General features: G+C 43.0%; 1 protein-coding gene across 1 annotated transcript in view; it reads right to left on the bottom strand.

The window, feature by feature from the left end:
- Nucleotides 1–1,717, bottom strand: part of ANXA2 (annexin A2) — a 51,003-nt gene extending 49,286 nt beyond the window's left edge. The window contains exon 1 of the mRNA XM_073303640.1: nt 1,634–1,717. The gene's annotated coding sequence lies outside the window, so the exon portion shown is untranslated. The remainder of the gene's footprint in view (nt 1–1,633) is intronic.
- Nucleotides 1,718–17,340: the final 15,623 nt, after the last annotated feature.

The following is a 17,340-nucleotide window of genomic DNA, read 5'->3' as shown; positions in this document are numbered from 1 at the left end:
TGTCACCTCTTTCAGTCTTCATTTATTTCCACGTACAAAAGTGCTCTTTATTCAGAGTCCTAATGCATACTATTGCAATAGTTTTATGAATAGTGAACCCTAAACTGTCCTGTAACTGTCCAGTAATGAGCCAAATCTGTACATGGCCTCCCTGAAAGCACCCTAGTATTCCTCCAGTTATATTCCTCACTCATCCACAGCAGGGGTGGTGCAAAGCCTTCCCATCCTGACACCGATGCACAAGGCCAAAAGAGCAGCACAACCTCAGCAATTTTGCTAATGGGGGAAATGGGACATAAAACAGAACACCCCAGCCACACTACAATAGTCCATGCCAGACAGCACATACATTTGCATGGTTGGGGGAAGAAGGTATAAGAGGAGAAGTGAGGCTCAGTTATGGAGATTCGTTATCTAAAGCTACTTGTGTAGGAAGACTGCAGGGGCAGAAACTGCTAGAATAGCAACAGTGGCCCTGCTCCACCACACCCTGAGAAAGCAAGATTGAGCAAGTATTCTATTCTCTGTAACCCAGAGCCCCACAAGTGGGGCCCATTTACTCAGGTTATGTGTGGTGGTCACACTTTGTTCTGTTATGTCTAACATTAGCTTAGTTACACCTGAATGAAACTTGCATTTAAACTGAAAGTTTAAAGCTCAGCTAATTATCTAAAATAAATCTTCTCTGCAAAGCTTCTGGTTGAAAAGTGAATCTTACCTATGGCAAAAATCACTCATTCAAAAAGCCTTGATGTACTTTAACAGGGGAAGAAAAGGGAACTAGTTCTTAAATGACTTCTTAGTATTTTGGGACCAACTCCTCCTGGTAGGGGTTATTAAAGAAACCCCCTTTTTCTTCACCCCAGACAAGGATAATACTGACATATCAATACGGTAGTTTCATATTAACAAGTTTAAAAACAGGACTTATTTGATCATCTGAAACCACCTGCTTGTGCAACAAAACACCGAGAACCACCTTAAAAAGAGGTAGGGGGGGAAGAGAACAATGCAGCAAAAATTTTAAAAAGACGGGGGGGGGGGGGGGGGAGAGTTGGGAGACACACGCTACTCCCTGGAGGCCACACCCAACACTGCAGTCTGGCGATTTCTCTGACGAACAGCCACAACATCTAGCAGCCTAGCGAAGAGTCTGGTATTTGTAGCATAAGCAATTGTGTTAATTACTTTATTACAGGTTCTAGTTACTGCCTCCTAAGGCTGTTGTTCTATGCAGCCCCTCTCCCCGTTCCCCTCTTCTCCCTCTCTCCGGAGTCCTCTGCCAGCTCCAGTTACCTTACACCTCCTCCTGGGTTCCTTAAAATAAATTTCATCTGGAACATCAGAAGCGGGGTGTGTCCCTGGCAGAGGAAACTCCGGTGCGTTTCCTAGCCCTACACAGCCCAGCTCCCCTGCAGATACTCGGCTGGGAAACGGTCTTGCTCCCCGAGAGCTTGGCTCGGCGAGGCTGTTTCAAATACAAAAACTTTCAGAAACAACGTCTGCGAAACGAGCCGCCCGGTGCCCCGGGGCGCTTTTCTTCGCTAACGCCCCCGCCGCGAATGCCCAGGCGGTGCTAGCCCCCCGGCCGGGGGCAGCACGGGCAGCCAAGCGGGGGGAGGGGGCCACTTACCTGGGGCAAAGCACAGGCTGCGCCGGGCTCCTCGGGACTCAGCGAGGGAAGACGACGGCAGCTTGGGTGGGGATTTTGTACAGAGCCACATCCACAGTCTGGCCTAGTCCCCACCCCCTGGCGCTTCCCAGCCTCTCCCCCGCCCCTCGCCCAGCCTGCGGCGGCCTGAGGAGAAGCGCCCCACCCCAGGCTGCCTCTGACTCATCAGCCCTTTGACTCACGCCGGCTGGGCACACCGGGGTTTGGCAGCCTCCGGCGGGGAGGGGGGGCATTGCACAGCATCGAGCCCTCGCCTCCTGCTGCCCCAGCCCGTTGGTGGTTTGTTTGGGCTGCAGGGAGTTACGGTCAATTCGCGCTCTTTGTTCCTGAGCTAAATAGCGATGTGCTGTGAGCCTGCACAGCGCCGCACCTCCAAGCGCACTGCAGCCTCCCACAGGAGGGCACGTCTCCAGCACAAGGCAGGGCACTTGGGCAGCGTCAGCCTTGCACTGAGCACCCTCCGCTGGGGCCTGCTGTGTGGAGCACAGAAGGGGAGACAGTCTCCCTCCACCCTCAAGGAGTTCACAAGATAACCAGGCTATTCTTAATAATACCCAGCCCTTAGATCACGCTTTCCATCCCTAGCTTACAAAGTACTTTATCAAGGATGTCAGGCTAGGTATACCCATTTTACGTATGAGGAAACTGAGGCACAAGTTGGCACTGACATGCCCAAGGTCACCAGCTCAGCTGGGACCATAACCCAGGGCACAATAGTCCCACTCCAGTGCCCTAGGCCCAAGGCCACACAGTTGCTAACAGATGATTTAGCTATAGGAATAACACCTGCTGCATTGTTACCAGCTGGGGTATGCTCATTTATTAGGGTTACTCTTCTGGGCAGTTTGGGGAGGTTTCTGTCCTTCTATCAATGTACTGCTTGTGTCACTTGTGTTCTCATATGGAGCTCTACTTCTCCCTGATGCAAGTTCCCTCCCCATGGAGCTCTCCTGCAGGACCTAGATTCCCCAGGGCTAGGTTCTTCCAGCCCCAGAATCAGATGAACACACACACGAGCACTGTAACTCCCGAGGTGTGCACACTGCCAAGCCACTTAGTGCGCAGAAACTGCGCCGATGCAGAGCTCTAAAAAAGCCACCCCGAGGAGAGGCATCGAGGTTTCTGTGCTGTGGCTACAGCACTGCGATTGGCCTCCGGGAGGTGTCCCACGGAGGCCTGTTCTCGCCTCTCTGGCCATCAGTTTGAACTCTACTGCCCTGCCCTCAGGTGACCAACCGTCATCCCCACCCCATACATTGCTGTGCAAACCAGAGTCACGGTCTTTAGGAGCAGGATGTGATTAATGGCCCTGCACAATTGCATCCACACGACTCCAATGGTCGACTTTCCCACTCCGAATTGGTTAGCGACTGATCGGTAGCAGTCTGGAATAGCCAGCTTCCACAGTGCAATTGCCACATGCTTCTCCAGCAACGGGGCAGCTCTCATTCTCGTGTTCTTTTTCTTTTTATTTCTTCACCTGTTCTTGATCACATTATCAGAAGCCCCTATCTTTTTAAAATTAACCTATTAACCTTTACTTCTTGGCACTTTTCTCCTCTGTCCCAACTTTGTTTGTCTCCCTTGCAACATATTTTTTTTTCTAATCTTCATCACCCCCAGTTTGTACATTCCAGATATTTATCCTCCTGTCTCCCCAAACACAAACTTATTTACACACACACACATACACACACACACACACGGATTAGGGCCTTAATCTTGAACTCTTTCTGGTTCAGCTGTGGCCAATCCTGCATGTAAAGTCACCCCACCCTAACCAAACGATACACTGTGGTCATGTTGGCCTCTGCTTTTTTCACCCTGGGTGTTTCCATTCAGTTTGCAGAACTAAGACGACACAAATTGAGCCTATCACATTCACATCTTTAAGAGAAAGTGAAGCTGTCACCTCAAAATGATGTTTGAGATAAATCTGCTTAGCAAATGAAAAGAGGAGTTCAAGCCAAACTGATGTATAACCAGGGGGCAGACCAGCCTTTAGACTCCGAGAAAAATACAGATTTGCCACTCTCTTAAACTGATCACAGGCTACACAGAAGTTAAATATAAATATCAATTCAGGTTCTCAGGATAGTAAACATACATACACGACCACTATGAAAGAACAGACCTTCTCTGAAGGATCCTGCTTCAGTAGATATTAATCATTCTTTGTGAACATGTAAAGTGTTTAACCTCTTATGTCAGAACGTAGGATTTTCAGTAGTAAGGTCTGCAATAATTTACACACTAGAAGTCTTATATAATTGTAACTCTGCTGCGTGTTTAGATAGTACATTGTACATCAAAGCCATGTTTTATCCAACTCAATACAGCAGAGCCGGACATCGTGTTAGGTACTCCACCGAACAAGCTAATCAATGGGATGGGTTCTTTTCTGTGCAATGTAATTCCTGTGTACAGGTCATGTTCTGCTCAGAATTCAATTTACTTGAAACGCTTCCTTTTAAAGGGCTATAATTATCCCTGGGAAAGATCTTGTATGTAAGATAGATCTCACATACTCTCATTTGTATATTTTAAGGAATTCATCATTACAATAAGAAAAAAATGCAGGTGGAGTTAGGTTTGTATCACAGAAATAGAACTCCAGTTATATCTGAGCACATGGGAGGCAGTGTCCTCTAGTGGACAGGACACTGGACTGGGAGTCAGGAGACCTTGGGGTCTATTCCTGGCTCTGCTACTGATTTGCTGTTTGACCTCAGGCAAGTCACTTCATCTCTCAGTGCCTTCCCCCCCAACTTTTTGTCTGTCTTTTCTATTTAGATCATAAATTCTTCAGGGCAGAGACTGCCTTTTACTATATGTTTGTACAGCACTTAGCACAATAGGGCCTGAATATCAGTTGGGGCTTCACGATCCAATGGCTGGAAGTTGAAACTCAACAAATTCAAATGGGAAATAAGATATCATTTGTCAAAGTGAGAGCAGTTAACCACAGGAACAAGAATCATGGTGGATTCTCCAGAAAAGGCAATTTTAAAATCAAATGTGGAATTTTTTTAAAAAATGTTGTAGTTCAAAAGAAATTATTTGGGGGAAATTCTATGCCCTGTGTTATACAAGAAGTCAGACTAGATGATCACAATGGTCACTTTTGCCCTCGAAATCTATGAAATAATAAATAATAATAGCTGAATCCCTCAAGCTCCTGCAACTTCAGAGTGGCTAGAGGTTGCCTTTGGGATTGTCTGACGTGACTCTTCAGCCAAACAAAATCATGTTGTAGCAGAACTTCATTGTTCTGAAATTTGATTCTAGCCCTGTTATTTGAATTCAGCGTTGTAGTTTTGCTTTGTTTTCCTAATGGGTTGAGGTTAAAGATAATCCAGTACAATAGAAACACTTCTAACAACACTACATTTTATATTTCCACAACAGCTATGTAAACTATCCTAGACACTTACTTTCACCACAGCTACCGATGAAGGGGACATATGCTGTATGAAACTAAAGTACTGCACAGTTCCATGGCCACTGGCCAGCTTTGCATTGCCATCTGCCCCCCTCTGGCAGATGAACCGAATGAGAGAAATGAAATGGTCAGCTGGTGGCTGGGAAGTCCACTGAAAAGTAGAGGTCCACAAGAACAGGGCCATTTTCCAAAGATCTTGGCTGATCAGCACTCTACCTCTGTTCATCCATACCATAGCTCTTGGCCAGATGTGTTGCCTTTGATCTTTAAGGCAGCGCTACAGATCCACCTGATATTGCTCAGTGATAGGATGTGCATTTGCATTTTGTTGAAAAGTGTGCTAACTCACGGAGCCTGAGAGTTCTCCAGAAGTGAAGATGCTCAAGGGGGTAAATTATTCCATCAAGGCAATGGAATAAATTACACCCAACAAATTGCTTCAAGATTCACCTGTTTTGTATGATACATTAGGACCAATTTTCCTTAGTTAAGTCTACCCACTTCAGCCAGATGTTGTTGTCTGGGCTATGGCTTCTCAAACATTGATGAGATACAGATCTCACATTCTGCACTTATTTAGTGCCTCTCACTGGAGGATCTCAAAGCACTTTACAAACACTGCTTTGGATCTTAGGAGCCAACATTTTTGGTAGTTAGTAAAAGACCCCTTCCTCCTCTCTCCCATTCTGCTGGTGTGTCCTTAGCTTTCTCCTTATCTCCCAGTGCACCCTTATCCCTGGGCATGTCTTCTGCTACCACCTCTATGGTGACTACTTGCAGATATACTTCTCTGCTCTGTTCATTTTCATCTTTCTGATTGTATCTCATGACAGATCTTCCTAGATATCCCACCAAGTGGATCTCAGCTGAATTTCAGCTTTCTTCCCAAAGCCTTTCTACTAACTCTCTTGCCTATCATCACTGGAAATCCCCCCATCCTCCCTGTCCTTTGAATTCACAATTCACCTGTAAATGTTTGTCTCCTTTCCCGCCAGAAAGGTCTTTCCAGATACAGAGTAATGTCTAGGGGGAGTGGGATCTGACTGAGGGGAAGGGAGTGCTCTGCCCACTTCCTAGGAACACCTGCCAATGGTGCCAAAGAAGCATGCATGCATGCTAGGACTATAATTACAGGTGCAGTTTCAATGATGAAAAAGCCCTATTAAATATAGACACAGGCTAATAATAATAAAGCTGTTTCAAGGCAACATTGTACACACTGCTTTGCTAAAGTCGCCATTCCTGGTCAGCCTTGACTCGTTATGGCCAAATCCCACTCGGCTGATTGTCCAGTGCTAACAGAAACACAGTGTGAGATTAGCACTATGTTTACACATGTAGTGTAGGATATACAGAATGAATGAACGAACCCCACCCAAACAGGGCAGGTACCCTACTACAATTTGCTACCTATGTTACTGCCCTTCATTTATCACAAGTATTTAAAGACAGGCTTTATAGTTTTCTGAGCACACTGAATTAGTTCAGTTGGATTTCTAAATTGAAACACCAATGCCCAGCTATTTGGTCTTTCATTATGTAACATGGACCTACTAGTCTCATCCTATGGAGGTTAGAGATTGCGTACATACACAGGAAGAGAGAAATAAAAACACACTTGACAAATACCAAGAACTGAAAGTGTAAATGAGCTAAGTGTCTACACAGAGTGAATGAAACAGTCACAGGATACACAAACAAACATTCCTATTGTGTGGAATCATGTTTCAATGAATTTCCTGAATACAAGGAAGGATTTCCTGACACTCTGTTCTAAAGCAAAATATCTGGCTGCCTTCAGGGGGCTGCTCCAATCCATTACACCACTTTAAGTATAAAAAGACAATCAGACACTGAAAGGGGAAAATCCACCAAGCAGCCTCAGTGTGTCATTGGGGGGCAGCGACTAGTTATTCTGCCTGAATCTGAATATTTTTGCTGGCTTGTGTCTCAAAGACTCTAGGGACATTTTTTCAAAAATCTTCCACCATTGCTGAGACTGATTCAGCTCTGGTGTTATCGCTGTTAGGCATCTCAGGGCTTGGCTACCTCACACTATCCAGCTGCACACAAGTCTCTGTGTAGACCGTGCTGCCACACAATAAGAGGTCCCTAACTGCACTTGAATCTACTCCAGTTTCAAAATGGGACAGATCAAAGCCCATCAGGGAAATTTTTGTGTGTGGCAGCAGGGCCCACACAGACACTTAGTGCACAGCAGGCTAGTATAAGGTAGATTTACACCCCAGCTTGTGGCAAACTAAGTGTTCATATACACAAGCCCCTAGTGTAGATGGACTGCTGCTTCTGCCTGTGTTTTAAGCACCATCACAGTTAGGTTGTGAGCAGGATTAAATGACAGAGTACTTAAAATGTTGACAGCAGCCAGCTGTCTGGCTGCGCTAGCGTTCCCCTGGGTTGCTGACACCAGTGTTAGCAACAGTAGGAAATTAGGGAAAAAATGTTCCGAGTGCAAACAGGGCCTTTGGCAATTGAGGTGGAAACAGCATGTATAACTACTCCACAACTTGCTGTTCCTGGGGAATGGCATAGGAGCAACACTAGAAGATGGAAGCTTCAGAAAACTTAAGAGATTTTCTCCTTAGAAAGTTGTCACAGAAAATCAGCTCTATTGCTTACCAGCAAGCTACTCTTCCATTTCAGTGACTCACAGTATAGCTAATTTTGTAGTTTGGATAAACAACAGGCCCCTGCCAAAGGGTGGGAAGGTTGTAACAACGACTGATTTGGAGCAATAGTCTTGTAATGTTCAAGGAATGTAGTTAAGTATCAGATTCAAACTCATTTTAAACAATCCTTAGACAAGACACTCTTTCCCAGTAAAATGAATGAAGCAACTATGTATCAGTACCTATGTACTGTAGCAACTTTCCTGTATAAATACTTAAGATTGACAGATCTATCTCTACCATGCCTCTTCAAAAAACAAAACAAAACAAAGCACGCACACGCACACACACACATATCACGGAGATTAAAAACTCAGCACTGACAAGCAGCACTATAGTATTACAACAAGCAAACCCCTTTGGTGTACAAATTTTTCACTTGGCTTTTCAGACATAGAGATAGGTTTCTTTTTGGTTTCAAGACCTAGAGGATATCCCTCAAGAAAAGTAATTGCAAATCAAGCATTGCTGAGGCAATGCAGTGATAACCAGAGCCTAAACTGATGTTGATGAAATACATTCTGTTGAAACTTTTCAGATACAAAGATTGTTGAACTTTTTCTACAACCTCTCTCTGACACACAAACAGGCATGTGCACACCCCCCAATAACTAAATTACAGAAGGACTTTGTTGCTTTTACTTTCCCAATGTATTACTGAAGAGGCTGAGACAAATATAATCAACTTTTGTCCCACTTTTTTTTTCCAAAACATCTTTATATACACAAGGAAATCCATATTTTATACCATATTTTCAATGGTATAAACGCCACATTAGACAAAACATATGCATCTCACCACCTATACCATGTATACCCTTTCCTGTTCTGTGCTCTACCATATCTGAATAAAAGTGATGCTCAGGTTTTTTATTTATATTGTGGTCATGCCTAGGAGTCCAAATTGTGGACCACATGGAACAGAAAGATGGTCCTGTCCCAAAGAGTTTAAAATTTACAATTCAACAAATAAATATTCCTTTAGCAAACACAGTCACCAAAGCAGTAACTACTTAAACAAGTGTATTCAAATCAGATTTTAATTTAACAAATTCAAAGAGTACATTATCCTACTAAGTGTCTTCTGTGCCCTTTATCGGAAAAGGTCATTACACTCTCACTTCTCATATTTTCTACACTTTTTCCACCCTCAATAGAAATTTTAGAAGTCCTTTTCCCTTGGCATCTTCCAAAATCAGGTTCCATATGGATTCAAACCCCTCCATTTTATTGCTGGTTTTGTATATTCCTCATTTAAAAGCTGTTTTATCCAACTATCATGGTTACAGAGCAGGCTAAAGCTTGGCTCCTTTTAGTCCTTTTTGAGTAGCAAAAAATGCCACGTTAACCAATATCCCCTGATATTTAGCTACTCTACTAACCGATGTCAGTATAACTGCACCGCTCAGGGATGTAAAAAATCCAGACCCCCGCAGCAACGTTATACTAACTTAACCCCTGGTGCAGACTGTGCTATTTCAACAGGAGGCCTTCTCCCATTGACATAGCTACCGACTCTTGGGGAGGTGGAGTATCTATGCCGATGGGAGAAGCTCTCCTGTTGTCATAAGTAGCATCTTCACTGAGTGCTACAGTGGTGCTGCTGCAGCCCTGTAAGTGTAGACAAGCCCTTAGAGGGAAGAGTAGATAGTCAGACATTAAATATTTAGACTGTCAAGGTGCCCATATCCCACCAAAACACAATGGGAGCTGAAAGTGTAACTGTCTTAGGCCCTTTTGAAACTATAACCCCACAATTTCATCATCGATATATGACAAAGTAACTAATAAATATATCACTAAATCAGACAACATACAATCAAAAACAGGCCTAGAACACTTGCCACAAATCTCCATTTCCTATTTACTATCTCTGATGCCTAGGGCAGGGGTTCTCAACCTTTTTCTTTCTGAGCACCCCCCCCCAACACGCTATAAAAACTCCACAGCCCACCTACGCCACAGCTCTTTTTCTGCATAGAAAAGGCAGGGTCAGCTTTGGGGGTAGCAAGCAAGGTCAAAGCTGAAGCAAGGTATAGCTAACTTGGTGTCTAAGAAGACAGGGCATTCAGTGAAGGAGGGTAGCAGCAGTTAGCTCCATTTCTGTCAGGCAGAGTGAGACCTGCACTCTTGGAGCGGAGGTGCAGTTTTGAGATCTAGCTGAAGCGATTTCTGCCAGATAGTGGGTCAGATAAACATACAAATTGACTGTAACCTAAGTGCAGGGTTGGAAGGAAGGAAGGAATGAATGTTGCACAGCCTATGTGTAATATTTAACATATTTCATTAGCATCTTCTCTTTTGTAAACCTCTAAGAAATCCTTCTTTTATCTGAGCTGGAATGTTTTTGATTGTTGTATCCTGGGGACTGGCTGGTGTTCCCAAAAGGAACTGATTTCTGACCTCTTTAGGGAGGCAGGGAGAAGTGCAAGCGACATTAGATGTACAGTGTGGATATGGAGAGACAGCTGTCGGCTTTCCTCTAAAGCTGTCCCAAAGAAAGACTTGAAGATACTTTTGTGGCCAAAAAAGGGCTAAGGGACCAGCAATTCCAAGGCATGGCTGCAGAGATACAAGCTGTCAAACCAATAGGGATGCAATTACATACTTAAAAGTCAAAGGACACTGTACCATTCTTTATCCTGTCAGGCTGTGGAGTTGGCATGGAGGGGAACCTTTTATGTTTACATCTGTTCTTTTGATTCACAGATATGAGACATGACATGGGGTACATATCTTAACTGGTGAAGAGAGACAAACTTTGTTTACACGCACACACACTTAGTGCTTGTGAAACATGCCAAAGTGACAGTTGCTCTGATCGCTGATTGGCTTCTTTCTTTCTCCCTAGTCCCTCTCTCCCTTTCTCTCTGGTCTGCATGGCTCAGGGACTATCCCTGCCAAAGTTTTGGGTGAGAAATACAGAGACACCAGAGAACAGTGACTGCTCATTAATAATCTGCTATGGCTTCCGCTAAATGCTTTACAGTAGTTCATCAAGATTTCAGTACAATCGCTGATTTTCAGCCATGTGTTGCTTGGGACCATGTCAGAATGGACTGAAGGCTGGTTTCAGGCATGTATCACTGGAGCAGGTGGAGGGGATATTTCCAGGAAGTGGGAATAGGGAGAATCACTGGAAAATTTACCAACCTTGGATTCTGGTTCCTGCAGTGGTTCTGGGTCTGCCAGGTAGAAGTGCAGAATCACATGCTCCTCTTTGTCCAGCATGTACATACCCACACCCCTCATGCATGCTAGCTTACTTGTTGTGTGCTCTCCTTCAGGAACATGCTTCATATTTGGTCAATAGGGGGGTTATGGCACAATGCACATGTAATCAAGTACAATGGCAAGTGCAGACAGCCTCAGATTTACACTAAGGTGATTCATGTTTCTTTTGTGTAGCTACCAGAATAAACCTGTGTACAATGCACACCTATGGTACTGGGTACATTATATATAAAAGAATCTGAATTAAATAGGTGTTTGTATGGTCAGGTGATTCTCAGTGGGGATACTCTGCATTCTTTGAGTATAAGGAGATGTGGTGGAGGTTACTTTCTGTGCTCTTTTTTATGTTTGAATTCAAACTGCTATCTAAACTGCATTCCAGTAAAAGCTCATCAGGCACCATCTGAGAACACATATTATGGACAGAGCTAGTTGAAAAACTGCTTGAGTCCATGGGAAACATTTTCTCAATTAATTCCTATATTTTGTCCTTGAAAGAACAACTCTGCTTGTTCAGAAGTTTGGTAGGTGGAGCTCTGCAGGTATTGACATGTTCACTAGTTAGGGTGATGTTTATGTAGTTCGCAGAGATATGGGATAAATAAGCCTTCAAGTCTACAAAGGAGCCATGAATTCATAAATACATAAAATAGAAAGTGATTTATTCACTGCTAGAACAATTATTCCAAAACTGATTTTCAGCCATTACATTTATTATCTTCTTCTCATCCTGTTGATGGTTTTAAATGGGTTCTGGTAAAATGCATGAGGGACATTGAGTATAGGGGAAATTTGGCAGCACTCATCATTAGTAGCCGCACTTAAGTATTTGCACTAAATTCAAAAGGCCGTGTTCTCTACTTTCCTTGTAAATATATGCCAAAGGGGAGAATTTACTAGGGAAAATACAGGATAGCAGAGGGGGACTAGTTATGCTGCATCATCCCACTAAAAACACAGGATGGGGCGATTGTGGAAAGGCAGGGAGGCATGCACAGCTGAGGTGCCACTGTACTCTGTGACCTTCTCACCAACATCAACAGCACATCTGGGTCAAACTGACATGCTGCCACTGGTTTCTCACTAGTGCTTGTACTCCTGAGAATCCTCAATGGGTTGCACTAGCTGTCTAAGAAACGATTAATGACAGCTTACTTGGCCTAACTTCCATGATCTGTGATGTTGCTTTTTCAGAGGAATATTCCACTATCCCTCCTGCACCTCCTCCTTTTAGTTATGCACACTCCATTGATTGCATGATCCTCGTAATGCATGCTGGTTGGTGCAGGGCGATTGATTACATCAGCATGGAGGTGTGCAGCACTGCCAACTCCAGCAATTGTATGGAGAGTCTTATATTTGGTATATTTCTGAAAACCACACTCCTGGAATCCTATGATTATGTGAGAATCTCAGCTTTCAGTTTTAAAGAAGATTCTAATCCTCAGAGTTGTAGAGAAAAGCCTGAAAACATGACCCTAAAGGCTCAGAACCCAAAAGGTAAAAAAGAACCTAGATTCCCCTTCCTTTCCTCCCCCAATCTGATGATTTTCAACATTTTAGGTAAGTATAACACTGTGTATGGGATACTACCACAGTGTTCCTAAGCCCCTTTCTGAACAACTACTACTAATATGGCAGCACCTCAGGGAATGCAGAAATAAAAGCTGCACACTTCAATTTGGAGACCTAGACAGGTTGTATCATGCTCCTAGCTAATTGCACCATCTTATTACAGAAAAATTTCACCTGTATGTGGGAGACTATATAGGCTGATGCTCTGGCACAAGTTTTAATAAAACTGAGATGTTATCATACAGTCCTTGGAATAGCCTTTTTGAATATATCTATAGAGCTGCAGCTGGACCCATGCCATCATCCCAGGGAATGGGGCTGGTTGATTCAGACATATTCCTGGGAAAGAAAATTAGCGTACTGATTCTTTTGACTTCCGTGAAGAAGAGTATTACTCAACTGAAGATTAAGGAGCCTCCCTCCATTATGTTCTGCACAATATGAAGTACTGAAAGGTACATCTCTAGAACAGGCTATTTGTCAAAAAGGTTTTGTGAGGAGAGTTGGCTGAATAATGGTGTTTTTTTGGTTTGCTAGCAATTCTAAAAAATTGGAAAAAAGTTTCACTTCAGGTCAACCAGAATCTCCTCCCGACCCCGAGTTTTTTGGCAAATTGAGAAGGCATAAAACATTTTGAGTCAGATTGAACAAAACATTTAATGAATGACTATGAATGCGTAATGACTGGCACTGAATAGTCATTGGGCCAGGAAAAGAGAGTGAGAGTAACTCTGTAGCCTGGTGATTAGGGCACTCACCTACCATGTAGAACACCCAGTTCAAGTCCTGCCTACAATGACTATTTTATTATTTACACCAAGTGGAACAGCTCCCACAAGAGAGGTTGAGGAAGCCCCATTCCAGAATATCCCACAGCCCAGTGACAAGGGCAACCTCCTGCAACATGAGAGACTCAAGTCCAAGCCCTTCTCCATATGAATTGAAGCTGTCTCCCCCACATCCAAGGAGAGCGTCCTAACTACTGGGCTAAAAGTTACAAAGCAGGCACGACCACCACTGCTTCATTTCAACACCAACATTTTGATTTTTTGGTTCAGTAGCAACTATTCAGTGTACTGGACACCAATCTGCAAACAGTTTTGGGTCAAATGAAATGGCATCTTTCAACAAATAAACTATTTGCGAAACAAATTCCACCCTGCTCTAATTGTGAGCTAATTTACTATATACGAGGAACCAGGGACAAGTTTGTTAGATTCTGTAGTGAAAAATGTGCCCCTTCCCCTTTCCTCTGGTGATGCTATTTCACAGGCTTTACTACCAATCTCAATTTAAAAAATGCCCTGTATTTTTTAATAAAACACAAATCAATCAATGCTCAAACATAAATATGAACAGTTCTTGAGTTAAGGTCTTCATATAATTTTATTTTTAATTATCTCCAGTATTATACTTCATACAAAACTCCCACTTGGTCTTCAAGGCACTTTTTCCTGCACTAGTGTACTGACCTGCTCCTTAGAGAGGAAAATGAATAAGAGTGCGGAGCCCCATGGGCTCGGCCCCAGGACCAATCCCATTTAACTATTTTTAAACAGTTTGGAAGACAGAGTTGGAGTTTGCTGATGACTCCATTATCTTAATCAAAACAAAACAAAAACCTCCAGAGCACTCAACCCAGGAGTCCAGATGAGATATGCTTGGTACAGGATCCATGCAGGGGTGAGGGAAGGGCAAAGGTAGCTGCAAGCTACCTTTATGCCCTGCCTGTTCTAGGGCCAACTAGGGGCTGGTTTGCAACTTAGAAACAGTCTCATGGCTTCTCTAAATTATGCCCATCTGCAATGGTCCTCCCAAGGGTCAATCTGACAATTGGGAATTGCTGGAATACTGAGGCACTCCTGTCAACCTTTTCCTCCATGGACCCCCTCTATGCTGGGCGCTACAAGTAGTGGAAGATCGGTCAGACAAGGGTAATACATCCTTAACTGACCATTTAGGCTGGTTTAAAGTCTGTTTTGTGCCCCCACATTTGAAATGTAACTTGGATAAGTATATAGTAATACACATTTTCAAAAATAATCTAGTAATTCTGGTATAGGTTAGTGGCTCTGAACTTTCATGGCCAAAAACTTGAGAATCATTGTGAACAGTCAGACAAAAACATTTTAGCAAGTTTAAAAACAATAGCAAACACTATGCTAGTGAGCATTAAGCGAGAAGAAATAAGAGGACATATCTAACAATGGCATGTTCTTATGAGATGTACTATGTTCAATATTGCTTAGAAAAGATATAGGTCATTTAGCAACTTCTCAAAGGGACACTTTAGTGGGATATTACAGATATAGTGGGACTTCTAGAGAATGAGAGACTGTAAAAGGTACATTCATTTAGATATGGGGAAAGCTAGAGGAGACTAAAATGGAGGACAGTATTAAATATGCTGAAGGACAGCGTCTGAACTGATGATTTTCTTCTTTTGATAACAAGGGGTTACTTCAACTGGATGACAAATAAATTGAGAACAAAAGGAAATACCTCTTCAAGCAGCGCATCATTAAACAGTGGCCTTTACTGTGTGGGAGGTTCCCAAACTGTGATCCGTGGGGAGCTTTCTGGTCATATGGTGCCGGCTCTCCTCCTTGCTTCCAGCTGCTAAACTGCATTAAAAGACAGTGGAAAAATATTTACTTTCCTAATTTTTTTTGCACATAAACAATTTCTGTCATTGCCATGGGGATGTTTTGCAATTGCCAAGAGGAAGGGAGGAGCCCACGACAATCACATATAGGAAAGGAGGAGGTCCATAGTCTCTCCACCAATATGTGGTACATGCTGCGATAATGTTTGATTGCGCTTGCTATTGCAGGAATTAAAGAGGGGAAATTGCATTTTATGAACAATAGCCATTAGGGTTATGCATGCTAAGAAAGGGGACTTATAAAATCTCATGCTTCCAGATGTAAACTGATAGCCACATCTCACCCAGCAATGCACAACTGGCCAGCTATGTTACAGGGTATTTTCATCTTGTTCGGAAGCACCAAGTAATAGTCGCTAGTGAAGGGAATCTACTAGATTTGAAAGCGCGGTGGTCTGATCCAGTAAGGCAAAACCTACGTGGTTACGCAATGTGAAAACCTAACCTCATAAATTGGAGGAAGAGAAGGAGTTGGAGGAGAAAAAAAATCTTTTATTGTAAAAAGAAACTGAAGAGGAAGCGCTTACCTATTCATAGGACCTTTCCCACACTAATCAATGCCAAATAGCTCACCATGTGTCTCTGTTAAAAAGATAGAGAACCTCTTTTCTCCAGCTCACCTTGACCTATAAGGTAGTAGCAGTCCTTAGGTGGCCAAGGCTAAATGATACATGAACGATTTACTGTTTCCATCTGCTCTAGTGAAGGGCTGACTAAAAGCCTACCATCCATGAACCATGAACTAAACAGAGGCCAGATCACTGAAAAATCAACTGAAGTTCTCAAAAGCCCATTGAGGGAGAGCCAAACCAATGGAGATACCCAGGTGATGAATGCCATTATAAGAATTTAGATGACATACAGGAAGCGGTAACCAAATGTGAACCCACAAATTGGAGTAATCTAAATTTTATCACACATAACCATACTCTATTCTGGGCACAAAGTGGCAGGTTCAAAATGTAAGACCCTTTCAAAATTTGGCCCTAAAGGTTGTGGCTCATGTTCACAAAGCACATCAGTAGTAAAAACCAAGACCTAGACCTCAGGAGTACTTACTTTCCTTCACTCGCAAATCCCCCCTCTAACCAGTAAACACACTGCTTCTCAAAACATTCTACTCTGGATTGGGATTTTGAACATGTTTAAGAGTTCGTACTATCTTCACAGAATCCACAAACTTTTCTCTTCATTCATCTTCCCTCCCTACCATGGTTTGGTTACTAGCATGAAAAGAGCTCACAGCAGTAGCTGAGTACACAGCTCCATAACCAGTGTGTTTTGGGGTTGGTTGAAATCTATTTTACAAACACTTATTTTCCTGAAGAAATTCTCCTAAACACTTTCTCTAAAACATTAAATTGAAACCAGAAACTAGAGCTGAGGCCAGAAGCTCACTTAGGCTTTCAGTTCCTGTTATGTTTGCACTTTGATTAATCTAGTCTAATCTTGAGAGTTATTTTTGTACACAATTTCCTGTAATTAGAGAGATAATGATATTATTTCTGAGCAATCTATTGTGTAGTCCTCATCAACAACGAATTTTGTACACACAGGATAAAGTGTTGTTCCAATGGACAGAACTTCACTGATGCCATAGTGGAGGAAATGGAGTTGAATCTTTACCACAGCCATGACAGAGAATTTTAAAATACTTTTTTGTTAAGAAAATGAATCCATTCTAGATTTTCACTGTCCTCCTTTCTTGCTTCATCTTTCACTGGTCATTGATAACCATAGAAATCTTTACTGTGGATTCTTGAGGGCCAGATCATTTATAGTTGTGGATAGTTGACTGTATAAAAGCCCTAACACAGTGGTTTTCAACCAGGGGTCTGCAGATGCCTGGGGGTCAGCAGACTATGTCTAAGGTGTCCATGAAAGGTTGTCATTACCATAAAACAGTAGTTTTCAGCCTATGTCTAAGATACCCAAAAAGGTCTGCACCTGCATTTAAAGTTTTTTAGGGGTCTGCAAATGACAAAAGATTGAAAACCACTGCCCTACCAGGCTGCCAGTGCTGCTATCCAAAGGAAGGATGATTTTGCTCCCCAAACAGTTT

The sequence above is a fragment of the Lepidochelys kempii genome, chromosome 10 (genome assembly GCF_965140285.1).
Source record: "Lepidochelys kempii isolate rLepKem1 chromosome 10, rLepKem1.hap1, whole genome shotgun sequence".
Classification (NCBI taxonomy): Eukaryota; Metazoa; Chordata; order Testudines; family Cheloniidae; genus Lepidochelys; species Lepidochelys kempii.
The sequence above is the reverse complement of the archived record's forward strand: the minus strand, read 5'-3'. Positions and strand labels throughout refer to the sequence as shown.